The sequence below is a fragment of the Maylandia zebra genome, linkage group LG12 (assembly GCF_041146795.1).
Source record: "Maylandia zebra isolate NMK-2024a linkage group LG12, Mzebra_GT3a, whole genome shotgun sequence".
In the NCBI taxonomy this organism is placed as follows: Eukaryota; Metazoa; Chordata; class Actinopteri; order Cichliformes; family Cichlidae; genus Maylandia; species Maylandia zebra.
This window is the reverse complement of record NC_135178.1, coordinates 16,415,607-16,442,220: the sequence shown is the minus strand read 5'-3', so window position 1 is coordinate 16,442,220 and position 26,614 is coordinate 16,415,607. Positions and strand designations below refer to the sequence as shown.

Genomic DNA, 26,614 nt, shown 5'->3' with positions numbered 1-26,614 from the left:
ACGAGAGGGACAGCACTCAGTTCAAAAGCCTGCATCTCTGATTGTATGGGGGTGCAGTAGCGTCTATGAAACAGACATCTGGAGACCATCGATGCTAAAAGGTAAATAGATTGTAGAGCAACATGTGCTCCCATTCAGATAATGTCTTTTTCAGTTGCTACATATTTCAGCAGGACAATGTTAAAACTGTATACTGCATCTATTAAAACAGCATGGCTTTACAGTAAGAAGCATGAAGAACTGGCCTGCCTGCAGACCAAACTCTCCAGCAACTGAAAACAAAAAGAGGATCCAGGACTCTTGAGCAGCTAGAATCCTCTATCAGAGAGCATCCCTCTCCCAAAAGTGCAACAGCTGGTCTCCTAAACTTCCAGATGTTTATGGGCTGTTGTTAAAAGAACAATGGATGATACACAGTGGTAAAGATGTCCCTGTCCCAGCTTTTTGGGGGCATGTTGCTGAGACATTATTTTTCTTAACATGGTACGCTTTTCTCATTTTAAACATTTGATGTGTTTTGCATATGCTACTGTGAATAGGATATGGAGTTGTGAGATTTCAATTCGATTCACTTTCATTCATATAGTGCCAAAAAACAACCTCAGTTGCCTCAAAGCAATTTCGGCTAATATTTACATTTAACACATCGTCCCAACTGTTTGGGAATTGGGGCTGTATTAGCTCAACACACTCAAGCACTCCAATACTTTTAAGAATACTCACACACAAACACACACCCTTTCTGTGGTGTCAAGTAATTTCTGCCTCTGTCTGTTTTTTCCTCTTCTCTTCATTTACATCAGATCGGTCCAGTGTTTTCCAAGCACTGCTCCAAGAAACCTATGAGCAGGCATGAAACTGTGTGCCCAGTTCCTGTGCTCACAATGTATTTCAGCACAGTATATGAAACTCTACTATGCTTTGATGTAATTTATGGCTGGGCTTGTCTCCTTGTTTCCTCAGTGTTGGCGCAGTACAAGTCTCCCAGGAGGTGTGTATCAATATAAGAATGAAAGAGGAAATCCGACAACAAAAAGTGCTGTTCATCTATACTTGACACGGCACTTCCTCGGGCACTACACCTGCTACATTTGAAGTAGGCAGGCTGAACGGGCAGCAGACACACAGAGATCCCTTTATTTATTACTGAGATGTTCGGAAATACAACGGCAATAAAACAAAATAATTGCCAGCCAGATGTTCACCATTTGGCATTTACCTTTGTTCACCTAATTTACACAATTCTCTCTCCAGCCATTCATTGATACATACATCCACCTATCCATTTTCTTAACTCTTTACCCATTTGTGTGGGGTGGGAGGTGGTGGGGGCTCGCCAGGACTGTACTCCCTCCTCCACCCCCTAACCCTTGCCCTGTTTCGAATTTGAATATCATGCAATGTAATTTTTGTTTCTTTCTTATCTGCTTTCTTAAGACATCACAAAGAGCATTCAGAGCTTCTATTAGCAGGTTCAGCGACTCAGTCCAGTGCACACAGTACTAAACTGTAGGTGGATTTTCTCTTGCTGTGGGAATCAGTGGACCGATCGCCCTGTGCTCAGCCTTGCCCAAACACACTCACAACAAGAGCCTGTCAGCTAAATCAAGATGAACCCTGGCCTTTAAGAGAGGCTGTGGGAAGAGGAAGAATAGCAACGCTCATTAAAATGATTTGCCCCACCTACACTTTAAGGCCATTTCAGCATGCTGAGATGCACTATGTTTGAAAAGAACTAGAATAAAGAAAAGTAAAGTATTATTTCTCCTGCCTTACATGTCACAAATATGTAATTTTTAAGGTGTACTTTGACGGGGAAATCAAAAAGGAGAGTCTGCATGACACCAAACTGCCTTTTAGCCACTGCACTGGTTTAGACATTAAACTTTAGTTGGCGTCTCATGTATAAAAAACCCAATTTTGCTCCCAAAGCAAAGCAATAACATTCACAAAACATCATTCTGTCATGACATTCTAACACCATCTAACATTCTGATCTTTAGAGCTCTAAATGGGATTCACTTAATAATTTTGTGTCGTTTCCTTTGATCCATCTGTATTTGCTCTTCTCTAATTCTGTCTAGAGGAAATAGCATTCGGCACTGACAGTGATGCACTTCGACAAGCAGCAGTTTAGCAGCATTACCAGACTTCAGAATTTTTCTCAGGAAAATCTAAACTATAACCCTCTAATTTTGTTTTGCAGTTTTAACACAATTTCATAATTCTCTCACACTCCCACAAGATCTCGCTTAAGCAGCAAACCTTTACAGCATCGTCCTGAAAATACATCAATATTTCCCTGAGAAAAAAAAAACTATAAAAACTCCCAGATCACAAGCTCAATACTCATCATCCACACAACATAGGCATCTCCTATAGATAAATATAACAGTGGGCACTGGCACCAGTCCAGAACAAAGATTTATCGAATAAAGGATTTAAAACTACACTGCAAGTAGAATTTATTAAATATGTTGTGTGCTATCATTGGCTGTTTGGGTCTGTGTCTCCCTACATATTATAAGCAAACATGAAAATCACTCAAGTGAGACATGTTAAACTACCGAGCAGGCTAAATTCTTCTAGTGATATTCATATCGCTCACTGAATGCACAACTTGATCGACTTTGTGTCAGCTAATGTTGCCTTGAAAGGAAGGTTTTGGAAAAAAAAAAGCTAGAAGGCTAAAAATCTCCCCTTTCTCCCGTCTCTTGTCCCTTCCCATCCATCTCTATCAGTGTTAATGGAGTGTCTGTTCACGTGTCATCGTCGGTGTGCTGCGGGAATCTAAGTCTAATTGGATGGGCAGGGGCAATGCTTTGTTTAACTACAGACATGACAGGCTAACGAGGACAAAAACCCTGGCACAAAATAACCTTGCACGCTCACTGTGATACATGCATATAACGATGCACACTCACACAGACAGGCATGCATCAACATGCATTTGATTTCTGTTTGCTGTATACTTAGGGCTATTTTTTATTTTCTTTTAACATCATGATTTCCGGGTCTTTATCCAACGATGTACTCCAGGATCTACCAGACACAACACATTCACATCCTCAATACAGGCCCAGTCTTCAGGGTTCAGCTTGTGGGGGGCCATATGGATTCTTACTCAAACATCAGATGCTTACATTAACATTAAGCACATGACAATTTATTTATTCCTTTTCTTCATCTATGCTTCTCTATCTCACTCAGACCCGAGAATGATGCCCCTCAGCAAAATCGCAGTAATGAAAATACGCCAGAGTAATAATGCTATAAATAACATCTGTACAGAATGCTGTATATTTCCGTGGGAATTTCTGGTCCACGGTTTTGATATGTGTTGCATATGAATCTTCTCTTAACAATCACAATTTCACCGCCAGCACCGTCTTAACTGCTTTTGAAGATAATTACCACTTTGTTTGCCATTTGTCCCTGCTCAGCAGGGATTTGTGTCAAGCCCTCTAATTGGACAAAAAGGTAGTGGATGGTACAGTAAATGGCCTGTATTTACAAATCATTACCTCAGCAAGAAAAATTTCCCGGAGTCAAAGCATACAAATTCCTTTTAATTAGTGAGCCAAGGAGAAAGAGGGGTAGTAACAGCGAGAGGGATAATAAAGAGAGATCAGCTACAGCATTAAAACCACTGGAACATATATTGTAGGTCCACCCCATGTGCTACAATGTTACACATGTTTGATCTGTGTCTAGGTGTCAGGACCCAGTGTCTCCTTGCAGGACATTGTGCTGTACTGTAACAAGATGTTCCATGTTATTTACTACACCTGGTCAGTGGTTTTAATGTTGTGAAGAGACAGGTGCAGTAACAGCAGTGGATGAAGGGTTAATGAGTTAGTCGTTGTTTTAACTGTTGTAACCAAAGAATTTGCTAATATGGGGGTAATAAGTATTTCTCATCTCTAACCGCATAACGGTGGGATGATCGTCTGGTTGGAGAGAGCTGCAACAAACAGGGTTCACTCTGCAGGCCGTAGATGCACTTACAGTGTCAGTGCTCGGTTCATACTCTAACAAATGGGTCAATAATAATCAGTCAGATGAGTTTAAAACTTTGGCCTCTAAGGAAGCACATTATTTAACTTCTTTTACCTGTATAACTTTTTTAAAAGTCAGCAAAAAGGGGACACATTCCTTTTGTTAACTTAGAACCAGTCCAGTGAAATGAACTGTCAGGCCAGCTGGGTCTCAGAGGACAGCACCATTAACTAAATAATCAGGCAATCAGCACTGGCCCCACACTCACATGCTCCACAATCAAAGTGGACTTGATGTTTTATTGTATTCTTTCACTCCCTTTCTCTGCTGCTGTCTACTGAACCTCATCGAGCTTGTGTAAAATAATCTCTTTCTACATCAAATGACATTTTAGGTTAGAAAAATGTGTAACATGGTGCCAAGCAGAAAAAAACTCAGTAGGCCTCCACAGTCTTTCCATTTAGTGAGCGTATTTCCTCTTCTTTTTCCTTCAAATATTTGAATTTGTGGTAAAACGTTTTGAAATTTGGCACACTGATTGGAAAAATTGTGTGATTTTCATCATGTCTGGGCCTTGAGCACTCTGGCACCACCTGCGAGTCAAAGCAGTGGTGCGTTTATACACCTCATTTTTGAACCATGCATACAATTGCCATGAATTGGCCTTAGAATTCATGTGATTGTGCCAGTTTCAAAGCACCATGTCAGTTTCCACCACGTATGATTTTATCTATCAAAACCAAATTTGATACCGTGAAGTTACTTAAGATTTAATCTTGACGAAGCTCAAAATATGTTTTACCTAATAACTGTTGATGCTTTTGGCCAAGCAAACTTTAACTCCTGCAAGCCAGTTATAATTTCATACATGATACAATCTTTTCAAATACTGATGGATGGACAAAATAGTCACTGGGGCTTTTCATTGGTTTGAATCTATCATTTCTCTGTAATTAACCACCAGAACCACTGAGGGGAATAATAGCTATATTAACTGCTTAACCTCTTATTCACAATTCTAATATAACTTGTACAAAACAACACATATGATACACATTTAACTCTCTTTAATAATTTGTGAAACTTGAGTACATTATATTGGACATTTACAAAACTACAGTACCATTGAGCATGCTGGACACTGCTAACAAGCCTGGTAGCATTCATATTATGTACAGCCCCACTCTGTTGACTTCAGATTTCATCGAGGTGCTCATGAGATAATGGAGCTGTAGCTGGAAAACGTCAATTTCACACGGTAAACGCTTTCCTTCTTACTATTTTCATCATGTTCTTGATCTAAGAGACTGAAACAATAATTATGTTGGAGTTTTTCTGGTGGACAAGAGGGTTTGTTCCCTGAACCTCTGGGTCGGGGGATGGGTGTGATGTCTATGCTTATGTGCCAAATTACAGTTTAAAGTACCCGGCCTTTTTGGAGTCCCTGGGAGGGGTGATTGTGGGTGCTCGACCTGGGGTGTCTTAGATGTTGGGTGAGGTGCCCTAGGCATGTTCCACCAGGAGGAGGCCCTGGGCAGCCCCACGACACACTGAAGAGATTATATCTCTCGGCTGGCGTGGGAACACCAATGTTCTCCCCCGGACAGGCTAGAGGAGGTGGCTGGTTAGAGGGAGAGCTGGGCTTCTCTGCTTAGGCTGCTGCTCCTGCGACCGAATAACCAGAAGAAAATGGATGGATAGATGGATGGATTGAATATGAGCCCATTTTTGCATTTTTCAGGGTTTTGATTGTAATAAAATATATTTCTCTAAGTATTAGGGACTTGCCAGCACCATGAGCCACTCTATAACATTCAGGTATCTTCTAGCAGTAGTCAGTCAGTAGCCACCACAAAAATCAGCTTTTAGTGCAGTACACAAACTGTATGCATGCTTCTGCTGTAGTTTAATTGTGCTTTTAAGGTCTAGTTTAGAAATAGACATGGCATGTATTAGCAGAATGTTAGTGGTTTATGGGCAAAATAGTCATCCTTATAATGGAAATTACAGGGATATTGTTGCTGTACTTTTAAAACCAATATAAATAGTGTCCTACTTTGTCTATTGTTTTAGATGTTTCTCTAAATCACTTGTATTCATTTAGGTTGCATTGCAGCCAATTTCTGTACAATAGGATTACTGGGAAGTGGAATGGCTCGCCTTGATCAGCTCTATCAGTTAACAGCTGTGTAAAGCTTCATCGTTATATTAAAAAACAGTAAAGAAAGACAAAGGACGAAGAAACGAGAGACTAAAATAACTTGTGACCAAGAAAGAAGCTGTGTCTGTTGTTTGGACATCTTTTTTGTTTTGTTGTAAACAATGAGATTTGTTTTGCTGTTATTTCTGTCTAAGCTGCTTTTTGTGCTCTTGTCTCCACCAATATTCACTATTGGTGGGGCTCAGGCAGCTCCACCACACATAGCAACAGGTAAACAGGCGAGGTGATGCAGCAGTATTACACAGGGCACAGAGGTGTTTTTTTTCCATTGATGGGATAAATTGTGGTTGGAAGAATGAGTCTGAATGGTCCTTTTTTTAGAAGAAAAAAACATGTCTAAGACTGTTTAATTCAATATGCATGTTATAAAGAAGCGTAATGTTATACTGGGATCATAGCCATTGCCAGTTTTCTTGTAGGCACTTCTAAAATGTGTCATGACAAATTTGTCATTTTCATGCATTTCATGTCAATCAAATGTTAAAGGAAGCAAAAACAAAACTGTAGCTTTGGCAGCTTAAAAAGAGGGAATATTATATATTAAAAATGTGTAACTTCAACATATTTTGAAAGATTTTACAATTAGCGAACATGCTGTTTCTCCTTCAGACAGGTGTGCTTCAGAGAGAAGGAAGAACAGACAGGAACATGTGGGCTGCAGTAGCAAGACAGGTTAAACCACAACAGATGGGCAGAAACACGAGGACATCAACAACTCACTTGCCCCGAATCGATTCTACGCCATGCATCTATCCTGAGAAGCAAACACTTACTCAGTAATAAGATAGTTTAAAGAAAGCATGTATATGATCACAAGCACAATACATCTTCCTTTGTCTTTTCACAAGAGATATGCTGCTTTTTCTCGACTTTTTTGGGGGGGGCTTGTTGCAAACAGAGAATCTCATCTCGTCTTAATGTAATTTCCACGGAGTTTCGAGTCAGCACATTCACAGTTTTGCACACGCTGAACAGAAGTTAATCCACACCCCGCTCTGTCTATTTCTTGCTCTCATACCGTGTACAATATCTAATTTTAAATGGAAGAAGACTGATTTGAAAGCCTTTTATGTTAATTTTTCACGCCTGTGTCAAGTTGAAATGACATAACATAGTCTGCTGGCTTTCTCCCTTCGAATGGAGAAATGGCTGCACAAGCTCATCAAACTCATCAACGGCCTCATCAATGTCAGTCATCAGTGAAAGTCACACTCACTAAAACCTTCCTTGGTCCCATACAAAGAGTAGTGTGTGCGCACAAACACACAAAGTAAGTGGGCACTTTCGATCATTGACTCTAGTTGATATACATGTGTCTGCCCATACTGTGAATGCATCTGTGGGCTTTTATGTCTGCTGAGCTCAGCACCTAAAGATGAAGAGCCAACGATGAAGAGCCACTAGCACTGGCAGTCGACCTCTGAGCTGATAGGACAGGGTTAGGGGCACTTTCCAGGAGAATGGGCAACAGTCACAGCGCATTGCGGGTACAAGATTTTCTCCCATGTCTGGACCAGCCTGATAAGGCAAAAACGGTTGGCAAAGGATCAGGGGTTCCCACTCTTATTCAGCGTCCTCTCTCTGCTCGGAGGCTCTCTTACTAATCACATTGTTTGCGTGTGCTCTTCCTATTTTTTTGCTGCTTTACAACAGACCTTTTCACTCCTTTCCTGACTTATCGCCTCATTCTCTCAGCAACTCATTAGTGTCTTCAGTCCTTAAAGTCTCTCTGCTTCTCCATCTTCCTGAAAATGGGCTGATTTTAACCCTCACTTTCCATTGTTGAAGCACTTCTCTAGCACTCATATTTTTTCTTTCCTTTCCTTTAGGCTCATTTTTTTTTTTACCCTTGCTGTCAGGCTGTCAGCCCACAAAAACTGAGATGTAGGGACATGTGCGCAATAAGGAACACTTTGAGAGAGAGGGATACTGAATCCAGCTTGGAAATTCCACAGTATAACTTAAAGTGCTGGAATTTGACACTTTAAGATGCATTTATATACTTTTTTACTAATACTTTGTTTACATACATACAAACCAATCTGCCTAGTTTTGTTCTTGCTATCAATTATATCATTAAATAAGAACTTGATAACAAGGATGATTTGAAAAGCACATGATTTCTTTTCCAATATTTGCTCCTTCTGTTTAACACTCAGCACTTAAGTGTAGAAAAAAGTCCTTTTGTGAACAGGTGACATAGGCATGTTGGATAAAGCACTTTGAGTGCTCAGGTAGAGTAGTATAACACTGTAAAAGAACCACTACATTTACCATTTAGTTTTAAAAAAAATGGATGTAACTGTGAAATGACATATTCATTGGGTAATGACCAATGACCATGTGGTTTCATACCACAGATAATCTTTCATTTTGAAACATAGTGTGACCAATTTTGTAGTTCATATGACCCAAAATGAATGACAGGAAGTGTTGATTGAGGTTAAAGGTCACAACAGAAAGCATAGACTTCTAAAGAAGCAAAAGTCTTTTTGCTACCACATCTATTGCCATCTGGTGGCCATCAGGTTTAAGGTACTTCCGTGTTGGCTTCATTTCTTTTGACCTGGAAGCTTTGTCTGTGTTGTACACTGTGTGGAATAAAGAGAAGGTGATGCACAGAAGAGAAATCGATAGGTTTGGGGTTTTTAATCTACATGTGATGTACAGTAGAGTCAGATTCATGGATGTAAAACAGCGGGTGGACTGCAGTAACACATGTAACCACTGAGAAGCAACAAGGCTGAATGGCAGCTCTTTTCTTTATACACCCATGAGCAGATCACACTGAAACTTCACATGTTCCTGGCTATCCTAGTGTGTCATAATACCTGGTGTGTCATCGTGGTAAGGTCTAAGCATAATTAAGCCAGTGAATGTCTCATCCAATGCTCTGCTGCACCAATAACCATTGGACTGCCACTTTAATTGCTTTTCTTCCCCCTATTCCCATCTCAGCCATCTACCCCGTTCTCTCAATCTATTCAATTCATAGGGGAACAATGTCTCCATACAAACATGCAAATATGGGCTATACTGTGTGTCTGCTCCCATGCATGTTTGGGCTTGGGGGTGCATGCACAGAATTTTCACTTGACATCCAAATTTACACACATAGACATTAATGTATGCATATCTCTCAGTGGATGTGTACTTTGCATCCTCATGCGTACTTATGAGCTGGTGTCTGACCATAAAATGAGTCATGTATGTCTCTCGCTGCACCTGTGGTGAAAAGCTGTGGAGTGTGAGGTTTCCCCAAATAGCTACTCTCATTTACAGCCTCTCTGAGGTCTAGGCTTTCTTTGTCTGCCACTCTTGGCAGCTGCTACTGTTAAGCACCTGACCCTCTTTAACAGTGTAGCAGCTCATGACCCAAAAAATAGACTCAAAAGCAGGAATCACAACAGGAAACACAGTTCAAAAGCCCAGATTTAATACACAAAGTGAGGTTTAGTGCACGGGTGGGCGGTAGGGGTGAGCGATATGTTAAAAATTTTCAACTGTCAGTTCAATGGGAGGCAAAACCCTGCAAAATAATTACAGTTGATGGACTGAACCAATCACATATAGCCGATCTATTTATCCACTTAACTCAAGTAGTCACTGAGAAATACTGACAGGTAGTCTGTAAAAAGGCACAAACAATGTCAGTCCAGTAGCAGCATATTAATGGTATACATATCCAGGTACGTTATTACCTAGTTAAACTTTAGTGTAATAGAGAAAAGGGCAGCAACTTGAAGAAACTAAAGGGTACGACAAATAGAGATTACATAATAACAGAAGAAGTGAGTCAACAGAGCTAATGGGGGTTGTCACAAGGAGAATAATACATACAGACTTTAGGGAAAGATAGCTGCTTCTGCAGGACTTGCAAACTATATCAGGAAAAGGGCCAATATCATGGCTCAAACTCAAATATGGGGCAACATCCACCCCGAGGTAAAGGCATACATTAAGTCCCAAAACGGATGGAAAGAAACAGATGAATAATGTGAATCGCAGCAGTTCTACATGCTCCAGTACCGTATGTACTGAATATGACCTCTCCTGATCGACAACTAAAAACAAGGACTTCTTTTTCTGCTTCAACCCATCTCCACTCAACCGTGCAATGTTTGAAAATCCTCCTGTCCCTTTACCTAGACCTGAAGGAGGACGGCTGAAATTTGTGTGTGAGAATTGTTGGCTCTTAAAATATAGCATTTGAATTCACAACCCAAAAAGAACAACCAGAAAACCTGATGTAATGCACCATGTGTGTTTTCCTGCTTTACCTTCAAAGGTCTCACCTGCATATTATTCTGTGTGCTATACTGCAAAGTCAGTTTGACATAACTGTGCATTATTTGTATTAACTGACTTAACAAAACCTTAAAACCTCAGCATTCTTTATTTACCAAAACAGTCTTCATCAGGTTCTGTGAGCACTTCACTAAAAGTGGGTGTTTTATGTGTCATTTTGCTATTCTTCTGCAAAAACTGACCAATGAAAAGAGCCGCCTACTTCATTTAGGAGGCGCAGGCGAGGAGCTATGAAGAATGCACCAAAATTATAATAGCATGAAGTCACTAGTTAAATGAATGCTTCAGTAAAACCTGTAAATTCCAGAGTTAAAATATTTTTTATTATAAGTCAATGCATTTTCAATACTCATGTGTATTTTTACAGTTACTAACACCATCAGATGCGCTTTAACTTCAACCTTAATTGGCTGCATTTAAACAGACCTGTTTAAATGCACCTGTGCATTTACACTTGGCATGCATTTACACTTGGCATGGTCCCAAAATGAAGGTAGGCACCAATAAAATCTCCTGGAAACAGTTTTAATAGTGTGAAAGTAACTTGGCATGAATTAGTACCAAGCATAAAAAGGCATACTGAAACAGATGTAAATCAATAAATTCACTTTCATATACTGTTCCAAGCAGCTTTGTGTCTTTTTTCCATGGTGTTACTAATACTGCTCAACAGGTTTGCTTATGCAATGTAAATATATACCTGACACCACTGGAGAAAACCTCCACTGGAGATGGTGGTGAGGTGCAACAGGCTGTTTCAGGTAAACATAGATCCACCTTCATGCCGCAGAAACCTCTGTCTTTATTCTGAAAACCTTATTAGTCTACAAGGTTATCATAGTTAACTAAAACCAACTAAAAACCAAAAACTTAAACTAGATGAATGAAATGATGAATGACATGCCTGTAATGTAATCTGTTGCATTTGTATTGTAATACCTGTGTTATTGTGCTGTTTAGTTCTGTTTATTGTTACATTTTCAACATGTTTGTTCTTTGTTGACGTCATTTCAAGTTTGTATTGTCATTACTATCTCTTTTTAATTTCCATGATTCTATTCTTTTCTCAGTTTTAATTATGCCTTCTTTTGTACTCCATTATTATAATTATCAGTTTATTCCCTAAGTTGCAATTTTTATGCCCAGTGTGTTTTCTGTGGCTCTGTTTGCATCTTAGATGTTTCCATATTTAGCTATTTCCTGTTTTATTTTGTTAGACTCTTATGTGCACTGTGTTTCATTTTGCTTCCCTTGTTTGTTTTCCCTGACTGATTGCAGATGTGTACTCTGGTATTTCCCATTTCCCTAATTACATTGTGTATTTATAGCTTTTAGTGTCTCTACTCAGTTCTTTGTTGTGTCGATCTGTTTATTCTGGTCTTATGTCTTGACTTTTATTTGTAAGGGTTGTGTTACCTGCCGCTAGCTGACTTTTCTACCACAGGTAAACCTTGGTTTATCTTTTGTTCATAAATTCTTCGATTTCTTCAGATTTTCTTAAATCTTGCCTTTGGCATATGCCTTCCATTCAATATTAATTAAGAAGAATAAAACTAACAATAAAAATGTTCAAAAAGGTAAAACTAAAATGAATTGAATACAACAAGTAAAAGCAAAATAAGAATTAACACAACTATAACAAGTCTGCTAACCTATAAGCTAACTGACACATAATTAAAACCTCTGAATGTATGATCAGTATATTTATATGCTCTAAAACACAGTATATATCAACACTGTTAAATATGGAGAAAAAGAGGACTCCTTTTGTGTAATTTCATGGTTTACTGGCTTCGTGTTGACTGCAGGGTCCTGTGCTGTCACATTACTGCTTATTATCATTTCAATAACTGGCACTGGACTGTATACAGGAGTCAATAAAACTCGTTTACTGGCTGAAGTTCATGAAATGTCTGATTTCATAACCAATCAGTGGTCAGTACTTTACTAAGGGTTCGGCGACCAATCTAATTAAGGAATGAGAAACTGAACAGGCAATTCTCATTCATGTTCTTCATTAATGACCTCCAGCTCGATATTTCTTCATGGCACTGTGCCGCAGTGCCTCTCACCCTTGTGGAGTGGCAGAGATAAAGCTTCATTACATAAGGCTGCTGGCAGGACTGGGGCTCGTGCGATCAGCGGCCACAGCACCTGCCAGCAATCCCACAGAACAACGGGCACACATTCACCAATACACAGACTTCCTGCATCCTATTTTCTTTTCCTCCTTCCATCTGCTCATTCATTCCTGTATCCTGGCACAGCATTTCCCCTTATTTTCCATCTCTTATTGTGTCTTTTCTTATTTCTCCCTGTCCCCCTTCACCACCCATTCTCCCTCTCTCTCTTTTTCTTTGGGAAAGTGATGCATCCTACTTTCCTCCTGCCTTGTGGGAACACACTGAAAGGCAGGCAGAGCGAGCAGTGCTGTCTCTAGTTGTCCTCACAGAGTATATAATCCTCTTGATGTTCTGCCTCTGTTGTTGCGCACTCAAAAGGGAGGCACAATGTTCGAACATCCATACTGTATGTCTGCGCTGCACAAAGTATTTAAGAACAAAAAGATGAACTGTACAGCTGTAAAGAGCAATGCTGATCACTGTATACAATGATCTTTGCGCTTCATAGAACTGCATTCACAAATGGCAACCCATGCTTTGTGTTATAGCTGCACATGGGGACCATCATTCAAAGCAATCACACACTTAAAAGCCTTTCTGTGAAACACAAACTGAAATAGCTTCATGCAGTCACTGTTCATGCGAAAGACTTTATCACTGTATTCCCATTTTCTCCTTTATCTCTCCGCTAATCTGCTACTTATCTGGTCAAGCAGAGTGACCCTCATTTCTCCTTGCACAAAACTCATGTCTCACTGTAGCAGAGGAAGAAATTGAATTTTTATAGATACAGATTAATATACCGTAACTGAGCTGTCGGCTGCAGGAATTGGAAAAAAAAGATGAAAAGAAGTGGAGGGAAATCCTGCATAAACTACTGCAGAATTTTCCAAAGAATTCTCCTCGGGGGTTTACAACAGTGTTACTTCAGTACTGTGTGAACACGAAGAAAAAAATGATTACATGACTTAATAGTAAAATTGTGTTGGACAGAAAATAATACACTGAAATGCTAAATTTTGCAGGGCATGTAAAAGACAGAGTGCGCAGATAATTTAAAAAAACCTTTTTTTTAGAAAAAAGCAACAATATTTTGGCACCCAAAGTGGAGCAGCCACTTTTTTTTATCTAAAAGGGCAGTTATTCCTGCAGGATAGAGCAGTGACAACAGCAGATGATGAAAGTGTGACTTATCCTTAAAAGTTGGGATACTGAGGATGGAGTGGTTTGACTAGGCTTATGTGGCAACAGATGTATCAGACATATTGGAGAAGGGGCAAGAGGACAGAGATGACAAGAAGAGGAAAGAAAGGGAGGAGTAAAGTTTAGGGAGGAGGAGGGGGTGAGAGGAATCCAGAAGTGAGAGTGTGAGACTGAGAGATAGATGGGAGGACAAAAATAGCTCTGTGTGGCCATGCCGTTCACTTTCATTTTCCATGTCCCAGTATCCAATTTACAGTCATACACACACAGGCACATTTTTACACATCTCCCTCTGATGTCCTTCGCGTACACAACTTCATCCCAAATTACCATCCCCCCTCTCTATGTCAGAAAAACACACACATCCTCATACATGCGCACCATCCCATTTACAGCTGTGATAAATTGGGTCTTTCCCCACTTTTTTTTGTATACCTCCACATTGGCTCCCTTTTTTTCTCAGTCCCATTAATACACATCTCCATCCAGAATATTTTCAACAGATGGTGAAGTTGTATCTAGCCATGCACTTGGGAAAAGGAGTACAGTGGCACACACACATGCACATTCACAGACTGCAGCTGGTGGACATCCCCAGGGTGCCGTCCTCTTAGCAGTGCCATGAGATTTAGAGCTGCTCATTCCGTTTAAAGGGGACAAAAGGTAGAGAGATGGACAGCGAGAGGCTGAGGGGAAGGAAAGGAGACGGCACCATAGAGATAAAGGCTGAGATGGAGGAAAGGAAAGTTGGAGTGGGAAACAGAAAAGGAGAGGACAGTTTGCAAACATGCAGCTGTCGTTCCTTCAAGATTCACAGTGACCTGCAGGAATCGAGTTTATTTAAAAAAAAAAAAAAAGAAACTTAGTGTTACAGCTGATCTTCAGACCCTTCTTGTCCACAGGCAGTCATGTGCAAACTGCATAGGTTTTTGTATTCTTGCACATGAGTGCATATGTGTGTCATTGTAGCTAAGGGGAAAAAGGGCCCAATTCTTCCACTGTCTTCTTCCCAATTTCCTCCATCTTGCTAGAGAGGAGATCCACGTCTATAAAAAGTCCTCATAAACCTCTAAGCCAGAAGAAGGCTAATTGCACATGAGCTATAAAACAATATTGTCTCTCTGGTTTGCCTGTTTTGGTTAACCGAATGGGTGTACCGGTGTGTGCATAATGTTTGGCACCATGTGTATTATGTTCTGGGGTTCCTGTGTTCGTCTGATGATCCGTGAATGAAAACACAGGGTATCATTTTGGAGGAAGCATTCAGCTTCCCCAGTACAACTTAATATGCCACCACTCGCAGCTAATGACCTGAGTAAGATTGGCAACACAAAAATACTCCTTTGAACAACATACAAAATGGAGAAAAAGTGCTGCTGGGAGATGGATACAGGGAGAGACACAGCTGCTGACAAAGACCTAAAAACAGAGAGGAAGTGGGGAGTGAGGGAGGAAATACTGTGCAGGCAGCGGGAAGTGGTGCTGAAAAATGATCATCACAAATAGAGAACAATTCCTACAGAGAGAAGAAAAATTCCCCACTTCCTCCCCAGCAAGTAATCTTAAACAAGTACACCTTATTTAACCTTGATTAAAGGATTACTAAATTCAGAGGGAGACCTAGACAGGTGTATGAAACTTGACCAATGACCTATCAAACTTCCAGTCACTGTGCAGCGCAGCAGGGTGCTGGACAGCTGAACAACACTTTTGGAGTATTAATAAATCTGAGCGCCTGAAACAAAATTAGACATTTAAACTGCAGAAAACCATGCTGGGTGGAAAGTATTCCATTGCAAATCGACCAATATAAATGAGAACAGTTTAGTACTTTATGTGGCAAGCGTAACATAGTTATCAGTTTAACATGGGACAAAGGCTGGAAACAACAGGAAATGCATAGCTCTGCTAGTTTGAATAAAACATACTGAAAATCTGACAAATCGTAAGCTCACAGCACACGGTTACATTCGTTATTTTACCTACAGTGAGCTAAATGCCTGCCCTTTGGTTTATAATTCATGCACATACATGAGAAGCCATCGATTTGTGAAGTATTGAACTGCTTCCACGCAGGAAAATGTGAATGCTCCATCAAAGCCTGTCAATCTATCCAAGATGTTATTATTCCCAGGGTGTCAAATGCTGATGCCTTCTCAGAGCCACTGGCGTCCTTTGGCACAGATGGAGTCATGCACAGGTTGGAGCAATATTGAAAACAGAGAGCAAACACTCATTTTTTTAAGAGACAAAGATGGGTTAAAGAGGCAGGTCGGGGTTAGTGTGGAGTACATTTCAAGACTGTAGTTAGTTTAATTTTGTTTTTGTTAGGTGTTTAGTTGGGAAAGAAAAGACAGTTAACATATAATTCTGCATAGAAACAAATTCATCCAAGGACACCTAGTGCAATAAATTGTGTTGCTAAGGGATCCTGAACAAGTATCCACTTGTGACAAGTTCTAGCTTTAAAAATAAAGCAAAATGATGAAAAAACAGCAGCCAAGTAACATGACAAGATGGCTTTTTTTTTTCTTTTTGGTGAGCTGAGTTGAGATGAAGAGACAGAGTCTGAGAGGATACTTATTAGAGTGGCAGATGAAGAAGTAGGGAGAAAACAATGAGAGCAGGACAGAGAGAAAGAAGAGGGAGAGCTGATGCTCAGCGCAAAGGCACGACAGACAGAGAGCACTGTTCTCACCGATGAAAGCTTTGTGTTAAAATTTGCTTCCTATTAAAACAATTGTATTATCTTTAAATACTTTTCATAAATAAAGACGCCGTATTACCTATGCTTCATCTGGTTGCCGCACTGCAGCTTCAGCTCTCCAACACAACAATCAAGGTGCTAGATGTCTTTTCAATAACGGTCACACTATGTTGCTGTGTGAAGACTCTTTTTTTGATTATGTTGTTAAAGTTCAAGAAAAAGCTTCACAATGATGAATGTTCGCTCAAGATTCACCATATGTGCATATGTAGTCTAATACAAACGGAGTAAAAAATAACAAGAAAAACAGTTTCTGTTTTTATTTGATTTCTTAAAATGATAAAAGTTAAATTACTGTAACTGCTTATGCAAGCGATATCACCGCATGCACCTGAGAAAAATATCAAATCAGCCAATATGCACAGTGTGAAAACAATAACATTCAATCCACTCAGTCTGTTGCCTTTGCATGATAAATGGCACCTCAATTTTAGCAAGCGGGCAGGTTGGCTGCGAAAAATAATAATTCTCTATCAAGTTTTTGAGTGTTGAACTGAAAGAATGAACAGCTCACACTAATGTTCCCCAATAAACGAGTGGCTTGCACAGCCTGTATAATAGGTTCTAATCTTACAAACATGACTCAGCCTTTCATATACACACAAAGATACACGTCACAATTACCAAGGCCGTATCAATTATTCATAGACTACCACATGCTCAGACATGCATAGACAGCAATGCCTACACGGCCATTCCCATGAGTTTGTCGGAGGTTTAAACAGGTGACACTGTCAGTGCAGACTTTAATAAGGTCATTTTTGCATGTTTGTAACTCACCCATTGAAATTGACACTGAAATCTGCATCATTCTAGTTATATTCTGTTATATCATTCTAGTTATCATTCTAGTTATCTATACTATATATATATATATATATATATATATATATATATATATATATATATATATATATATATATAGCCACTGTCAATATGTGACATATTGAAGTCGCGTTTGAATTTGCGCTTGTTTTTTTGCTTTCACTTTGCAATCGTGCGAACTGTGTATAGAAAGCGACAGCACTGATCTGTGAGTGATGATAATTTGTGCACCAATTCCTCTGACATCGTCTTATTAATCGTTAGCTTACTATGCAAACATGACAAGTGAAATCTCCCGCAGCAAGCTTAAACATGTGAGAGGTTGATCGCGCAGAGAATCGCTGAAATTATGTGAGTGCGTGTGTAAAAGCATTTCAGTTCTGCTGAGCCAAATAAGACAGGTCAGGGTGAAGAAGTGACAGCCAAAGAAAAGCTTACCACAAAACGGAGAAGTTATGACAAATCAGACTATAAGGCAAAAAGAAAGTGCAGCTTTATGGTTTCATGGACAAAAGAATTTCTGTGGCTGCAATATGATGAGCTAAATAACCAGGGCTGCACATAAGTGATCCGCAGGTGTGCATTCGCTGTCAAAATAAAAAACACGCACAAGGGTTAGGGTTAAATTTAAAAACTGTACTTTTGAGTTAAAATATATATTTATAATTTTAATAAATGACAAATTAAAAATGCTTGAACATTTTTTTGTATCGAAAAAATATCGAACCGTGACACCAAAGTATCGAACCGAACCGAACCGTGAATTTTGTGTATCGTTGCACCCCTAATATACTGTTAAGGTTCAAAATATTGGGGATGGAGACAAGAGAAAAACCACAATAACAACACTGGTCCGGTCGGGTTGAGTCAAACGATGATTTAATGATCACACACGTGGGAGATGGACACTGATGCAGACAGCCTCAAAATCTCAAAATGGTGGAGCATTGCTCAAACTTTTATAGCCTCTGGTGCCTCCACCTTATCATACAAAGCCTAAACATTCACATGCTTTCTCTCACACAGCGCCTAAGCTACGACCTTGGCTCCCTGTTTATCTGCTCCTGCTGAAATGGGGCAGAAAACTCCAGCACACTCTGTTCTCTTCTACTCAGACAAATTAGACAATAACCTTCTGCGAACAGTATTTCTTATAACTCAGCAATATAATGCATCGTAAAACAATATCATTCATTCACAACAAGTCAGCAATTTAATGTAATGCAAATCAGTTTAACTAATGTAATAGTTATCAGCTTCTTCTAATTCAGGAGAATAATGCAAACTAAAACTACCTAATAATTCACAATCTTTAATTAGGGGTATAACATGGCCTAAAATAATATTATAATCTAACAATACATACATACATACATACATACATACATATATATATATATATATATATATATATATATATATATATATATATATATATATATATATATACATATACATATATATATATATATACATATATATATATATATATATATATATATATATATATATATACATAGTTGCTAATTCATACAAACTGTTGGTAAGATAGAATAGATGCTATCAGGGCTCGAGTGAATAAAAAATCAAATAAAATGTGGCCATGATTTGGACTGTGTGTCCCTGCAGAGTTTCAGATGAGAGCGTGACCTGCTGAGCTGTCCGTGGTGCTGATTTAAAAACTTGAGACTAATCTGACTGAATGTCACTTGCACTGTGAAAGTAGAGCTGATTGTATGGCTCCAATTCAACCCGAGCAACACTTGATTGATTACACACACTTGAGTAACAATATGGGAGAAGCTCTCAGATGATTATACAGGCTCTAATTTTAGTTTCGTTTTTCCATCTTGCCCTCACACCTCACGTTGGCCTTTCATGATCCTAACACCCCTGGCAATTACGTGAGCGAATGTGAAAACGGAAATGCATTGAGTATTTATTGATTTACTGTTGACCTATTGATACACCCGCTATTGATTGCAAATCACCCCCCACCTCCCAAGCATCCATGCATACTGACATATCCAATAATCCAAACAAACACGCCTTGTTAAAGTGATTTATCGCACTAGTTCTGCATACTGACAGGTAACACCTTTGAAGGGGGCCAAACCAACTGTTTGGACTGGTTGCCAAAACCTCGCAACATTCAATCGATATTATTTTTGGTACATCCGTACGTAACAAAACATGTCAATTTCTTGTTTCAGTATAAGCAGGTGGAGGGTGGATGGGTGATGAATAGTGATGGAAAGTGGTCCAGTCTTGGTGATGGATGTGCAGGAGGGGTGAGTGACTGCCACTCAGAGAGACACTCTCTGAAATCACAAACAAGGTCTGCACGAAACCAGTTAATTGCAAAGAGATACAAAAAACAAAAGTGCTATTTAGTAAACTCTAAAGGAGTCAGTAGTTTTATTTATTTAATTGTTTTTCTCATTTACACAGAGCCAGACTTGCTTTTGTTTTTCCCCCATGATTCCTGATCTTCATGTAAATCTCATCTACTTATTGGGTCGATATGGTAGTGGTATACAGCAGATATTCTTCTGTGACTCTTGGCAAGGCCTAGAAAAAAAGATGCTTAAAATAATAATTTACTAGAAGGAATAAGTACAAATTCATGCCAACAGTAATGTTGCTGAGTTTGTAAAGTTACAAATTCAGTTCCCCTTCTCCCTCCTTTCTCTCGCTCCATATCTGCACACTGTCGAATGGTTGCAGCATAAAATAAACCTGCAGCTGTATAAGGTGAGCGTGAAATTCAGCAGCTGCAAACTCAATGCATAAAGCAACCTGATGTACACATAAACATTACAGAATACAAATTCTCTGAGTACAGTGTCAGACTTTCTAACCGTGTATGCAAAGTTCATGAAGCACATGAGGAGCATTCATGACTTATTGTCCTCATACATATTTAAATGGCCCCCCTTCCATCACCGCTGGCATATATTTCCCACATGTAACTTCACGGGCCAAAGGTCAATGTTTTGAGTTCATAACTCTACTGCTTGTGTCAAAGTGTGACTGGTGAATAGCAGGATGCGATTATCATTATTTTGTACGCGTGTCACTGATGTTTGTTCACTAGCACGTGGGGATTTTCAACAGTAAAAGCTGGAGGTGGTTTGCCAAATTATACATTTATTCTGAAACTGCAGGTCCTTTTAGCATCAAATCTCATACATTATTCAGCAGCTGACTGGTAGGTAGACTCGTGTACTATCTGTTGTATTTATTCAGGACAAGTGCATTTTTCGATTGAAAAAAGAATGCATTGTTTCCTCAAGCTGGTCTCTTGTTTAAAGATCCAAATATTTAGAAAAAGCCTAAAAATACAAATTTACCGACAGCGGTTTTAACTACCTATGATGAGGAAGCGTGCCAAATAGGAAATATAGCCTTTGTGCGCCTGAATAAAAGGAATGATGTGTTAATTGGCAGCTTATGTTCTCGTTTTGGCTCATTAGGACGATAATGTTTTAATTGAAATCTTACAACTGCAGCATTTGCTGGGTAATTGAGACATAAACAAGGGCAAGCTTTGAGACATCCTGCAATTCTGAGGCCTGTTTACACCAGGAGAACGAAAGTGAGAAAAAAAGGGGGGGCGAGGACCCTCCCCTTAGGCGTGTGTGACAACATGCTGTTTCCTCCAGTTTCATTCAACACTCAAGTAGCATTTGGTCAACACACTAGGAACTGTCAGGATGTGTGCAAGTATGAGAAGACGAGTTTGGTTACTTTGGGAGAAAGAAGACTGACTGAGCACACCCTCGCCTTGAAGTACTTGTGAAAATAGCGCTTTTGTATTTAGTTTAGTCAACTAACTTGACTACATTTGTAAAAACTATAAGAAACGATATTTTTGTGTTTACCTGCACAGACAAAGAAAAAGATAAAGAGCAAATTATTAGTCCTTCCTTTTTTACAATGCCATGTTATGCACATTTCCCCAGTTTAAATAAACCTGGTAACAACAAAATGCACACAAAGAGCCTGATGTATTGCACGTATTACGGGTGTCATTAACCATGAAAATTTTAATCAGATAATCAGAGCTTGGTAATTGGAAGAATCCCTGCCGACCCAATCTGTATGATTTATCAGGATATGGAAATGAGGCACAACGTGTTTTATACTGAGGGAGTCTGATGCAAACACTCAGATCAGTCAGTAAAATTTCAGTTTAAACACTTCAGCAGCTCCAACTATCATCTTACATTTAAGAGAGGCACACACACACACACGTACACTAAAAGTATGTGTGAGGAAGAGGGTACTTCATATGTCATTTATTTAAAAAGGGCTAATCTCTGTAATTGAGACTTATTGTATCTCCTTTACTGGAATTACTGTAGATACAAAAATTGGTGGTGCCACCTATGGGTGACGGTGGCCACTTTCGTCCTTATATATATATATATATATATATATATATATATATATATATATATATATATATATATATATATATATATATATATATATACATACATATATTAGGGGTGCAACGATAGACAAAATTCACGGTTCGGTTCGGTTCGATACTTTGGTGTCACGGTTCGATATTCTTTCGATACAAAAAAAATGTTCATGCCTTTTTAATTTGTCATTTATTAAAATTATAAATATATATTTTAACTCAAAAGTACAGTTTTTAAATTTAACCCTAACCCTTGTGCGTGTTTTTTATTTTGACAGCGAATGCGCACCTGCGGACCACTTATGTGCAGCCCTGGTTATTTAGCTCATCATATCGCAGCCACAGAAATTCTTTGTCCATGAAACCATAAAGCTGCACTTTCTTTTACCTTATAGTCTGATTTGTCATAACTTTTCCGTTTTGTGGTAAGCTTTTCTTTGGCTGTCACTTCTTCACCCTGACCTGTCTTATTTGGCTCAGCAGAACTGAAATATATATCCTGCTGCTTTTACACACACACACATAACGGTCAGCGATTCTCTGCGCGATCAACCTCTTACATGTTTAAGCTGCGGGAGATTTCACTTGTCATGTTTGCGTAGTAAGCTAACGATTAATAAGACGATGTCAGAGGAATTGGTGCACAAATTATCATCACTCACCAATCAGTGCTGTCGCTCTCTATACACAGTTCGCGTGATTGCAAAGTGAAAGCAAAAAACAAGCGCAAATTCAAACGCGATTTCAATATGTCACATATTGACAGTGGCTCACCGATGCCAATGACATAATTACCCAGCTACATTTCCAAAAGAATGCAAAAGCATTGACATATATATTTTTCCTTCCTACGATAGGCCGACGGGCAGGGTAGAGATAGATTTTGGTAGCCCGACTGGAAAAATCGCTAGCCCCAGGATGTCGGGCTAGCGATATTGCGAGCCCGACGTCCTGGTTGAGGAATCACTCATCTTTGGAAAAGAGAGTTTATTACAGAGAAATGTCTCTTTCCAAAATAAAAGCTATACTATACGCTTCTTCTGGGGTATATTCTCAGCAGCATATTAAACATATCAGGTCCCCATAAGGAGAATCATGTGCTAACGGCTGTCTAAATGACTCGGGTAAAGTTTGTAGCATGCATGCTTGTTGTTTTTGTCTGCTTCCACTTGTCTTTGCACTAGGATGATGTAAATGTGCAGTCATATTTGTTGTGTTCCCACTAGTGCTTTCAGGTTAATCTTGTTGAAATGACATTAACGCCACAACACGGCAAATCTCCGTTAACGAGCTACCCCTGATTGCCCCGTGCATGGGGCTAGACGGCCAACACGTTAACGAGCTAACTTCGCTAACACACTAGTTCCCACCCATGTAATTAAGCATTGCGTGGCACACAAAGATACACGTCACAATTACCAAGTCCATGACGCGCTTACCTTCAGGGTCATACGTCACATGAAAACCAAAATAATTCCAAACGCCAGATCTGAATGAGGGTGGGGAAGGTTCAATTTGCCATGTTGCAAGGAGAGCTTAACTTCTGTCTTGCTAGCTTGCCCTGCGCTCTTCCTTCTGATGATGCTGTCTGTGTTGAGCGCTCAGTGGATCTGCGCTCGACAGTGCAGCCTAGGCGGAGTAGTCGAAAGCAGATTCACTGAGCGCTCAACACAGACAGCATTTTCAGAAGGAAAGTTGATAAAATAAATTACAAATTTTGTATTGTTCGATACATATGCGTACCGAACCGAAAGCACTGTATCGAACGGTTCAATATCGATACGAATATCGTTGCACCCCTAGTATATATATATATATAAACTTTTAACACCCAGCACGCCCCTGCAGGCGGTTTATCCTTCAAGCTCGGGTCCTCTACCAGAGGCCTGGGAGCTTGAGGGTCCTGTTCCCAGGACTGCGCTCTTCTGGACAGAGATCTCCGATGTTATTCCCGGGATCTGCTGGAGCCACTCGCCTAGCTTGGGAGTCACCGCACCTAGTGCTCCGATTACCACGGGGACCACCGTTACCTTCACCCTCCACATCCTCTCGAGCTCTTCTCTGAGCCCTTGGTATTTCTCCAGCTTCTCGTGTTCCTTCTTCCTGATATTGCTGTCATTCGAAACGGCTACATCGATCACTACGGCCGTCTTCTTCTGTTTGTCTACCACCACTATGTCCGGTTGGTTAGCCACCACCATTTTGTCCGTCTGTATCTGGAAGTCCCACAGGATCTTAGCTCGTTCATTCTCCACCACCCTTGGGGGCATCTCCCATTTTGACCTCGGGACTTCCAGGTTATACTCGGCACAGATGTTCCTGTACACTATGCCGGCCACTTGGTTATGGCGTTCCATGTATGCCTTGCCTGCTAGCATCTTGCACTATATATATATATATATATATATATATATATATATATATATATATATATATATATATATATATATATATATATATATATATATGATGAAAAGATGAAAAGAAAAAGAACAGATAAAGGTACACGAGTGAAACAAGCTGAGGATTACAGGTGCACAGAACACTAAACAAGATTTCCAATTTTCTGTCTAATATTATTTTCCTTTTTCACACTTTATCCAACAAAGTCTACACAAAATCCCAGGCTTACACTTGTAAAAAGTTCAATCTTGCAAAGATGTGATCGTTTTGAGAGAGAAACAAAGGCTCTGACAGAGACAAACATATTATTAAACCTGCATCGCAAACCATAACCGGCATAAGAGGGCTTTCATATCAGTCCACATAAAAGAGCAAGTTTCACATGGGGCAACAATCTGTGTTTTGTTTGACTCCATTTCCACACCAGACCATAAAAGATACCCAAGCTAGAGGTACGTCAGCAGGTTAGGTTTCTATTTGCAGAAATTACATGTTATTGCATCACTGGTTAGCTTCGAGAAGACACGGATTGTGAAAGTTTGTAGCATGTAGGAGCATGTTTGTAAAACCAAACTAAACTAACTAAAGAAAACAAGATTTTAGATTTATTTAAAAAAAAAAAACAACTTCTGGTTTTATACAATGAAACACACTGAAAGAGTACGCCTGTGCATGGAAAGGCTAGAGGTAAGAGGGAAGCTTCATATGGAAAAATGTTCCATGGTCAATCCCACTCGCTGTTCACACAACCCAGCACTAGTACCTTTTTGCTGCAGTGTCGATAACTATATGTTTATACACCTATGCATAAACACCACTGTGCCCACACATGGAGACATCTCTGGCAGCCTATAAAAATTGTAGTCACACACACATGAATTTAAGTATGCATTTAGCAGCAGGGGGCAGGTCAGTTAGAGAGGCCTGCAAGGAAAGTGCTTGCCAAGCAGAAATTTCCAACAATAATGAAAGGTTATTAGGTTAATTTCATACTGACAGCCTGATGTCTCCCTGGGAGGATTCACATAAACTGTTTCAGTAGTTGCAGGAACCGTAATCCTCTGTAGTATAGCTTCATCCATGGTGCCAGTACAGGTGAGGCAAAAGGATCAGCTGTGTCTGTTGATGCCTGTAAACATAACCTCAAAAATGAAAACTCAGCTGCTCAAAAGCAGCACTATTTATAGGAGTCATCCTGAAGCAAAGATCCACTCAAAGTGAGGCACTTTGTACAAAATATCGAGAAGGTAATTCTTAAGTGTACATACGAAGCACTGTGGCAATGGTGCTGTCAGAGCATCTTTGTGTGAAAGACATACAGTGCCACCACAACATCAACTATTGGTTTGTGGACTACAAATAAGAAGCCTTGAGTTTTGGCTGTCATCATTTTGGGATTAAAACTAAATATTATGGGTGAAAATGACTGAAAACTCACCAACTCTAAAGTGTATCATCCATTTTGCACTAAATGTGACCAGAGTGTGCAAAAATGAATATCATGCTGTATTTAAAAAGATCTGAAACTCAATCTTGAGACCATAAACTCATCTGGAACATGTTAACTGGGGTAACAAATCCAGTAGGAATTAAAATCACTTCCTCAAAGATTTCTTTACAATCAGACTTCTTCTTGGAACCAGAAGAGCGCCCCTGCTGGTCATTAGAAAGAAATGCTTTTCTTTTTAGACCTGGTGGCTACTTGGATCTTTCACATACAGTCTGTGCTTTTTAAGATAAAAATATGTCCTGATTAGCTATTGGATGAGCCAGGGAATCATTTGTTACACGAAATTCAAAAAGTCTCACTTTCCATCCTCTGCTACAGCCAGATAAAGCTTAGGTGGGTAAAATATTATTTCTTCTAATCCAGAAGACTCAAGAGTTTCACACTCTTGAGTCTAAAAATCTATTTGGCAAGTGTTTCCACGAATAAGAAGAAATGTTCCACCAAAAACATTTGTATCAATTCACTGATGTTTGGAGTGTTTTCACTTACACAAACATTTCACTCTTGAAATAAAATTGCCTGAAAAAAAACCTCTCGTGTAAAGTTTCACAACACATGCTAAAACACACACACACACACAAAACATCCTAATGCACATACAATGATTTTGCTGGCTGTGTGGTTCAACATCACAGCAATACTGTTGTGTGACACACTTTGATAAAGCTAGCTCAAAGGACATTGAAGAAGAGCCATTCAAGACCTCTGACAATAGACCGTCTTACAGAGTGCCTGTAACTGGCTTATGAAAGCACAGAAATGCATAAAAAATAGGATTTAGGTAACAAATGTCAGTAAGCAAGCGTTATAAAGACTGCACTGT

The 26,614-nt window shown here is 39.5% G+C and overlaps 1 protein-coding gene across 10 annotated transcripts in view; it reads right to left on the bottom strand.

Moving 5' to 3' along the window:
* The window catches only part of trpm3 (transient receptor potential cation channel, subfamily M, member 3), a 162,905-nt gene that overhangs the window by 107,813 nt on the left and 28,478 nt on the right, over positions 1-26,614 (bottom strand). The gene's annotated exons all lie outside the window — the stretch shown is intronic.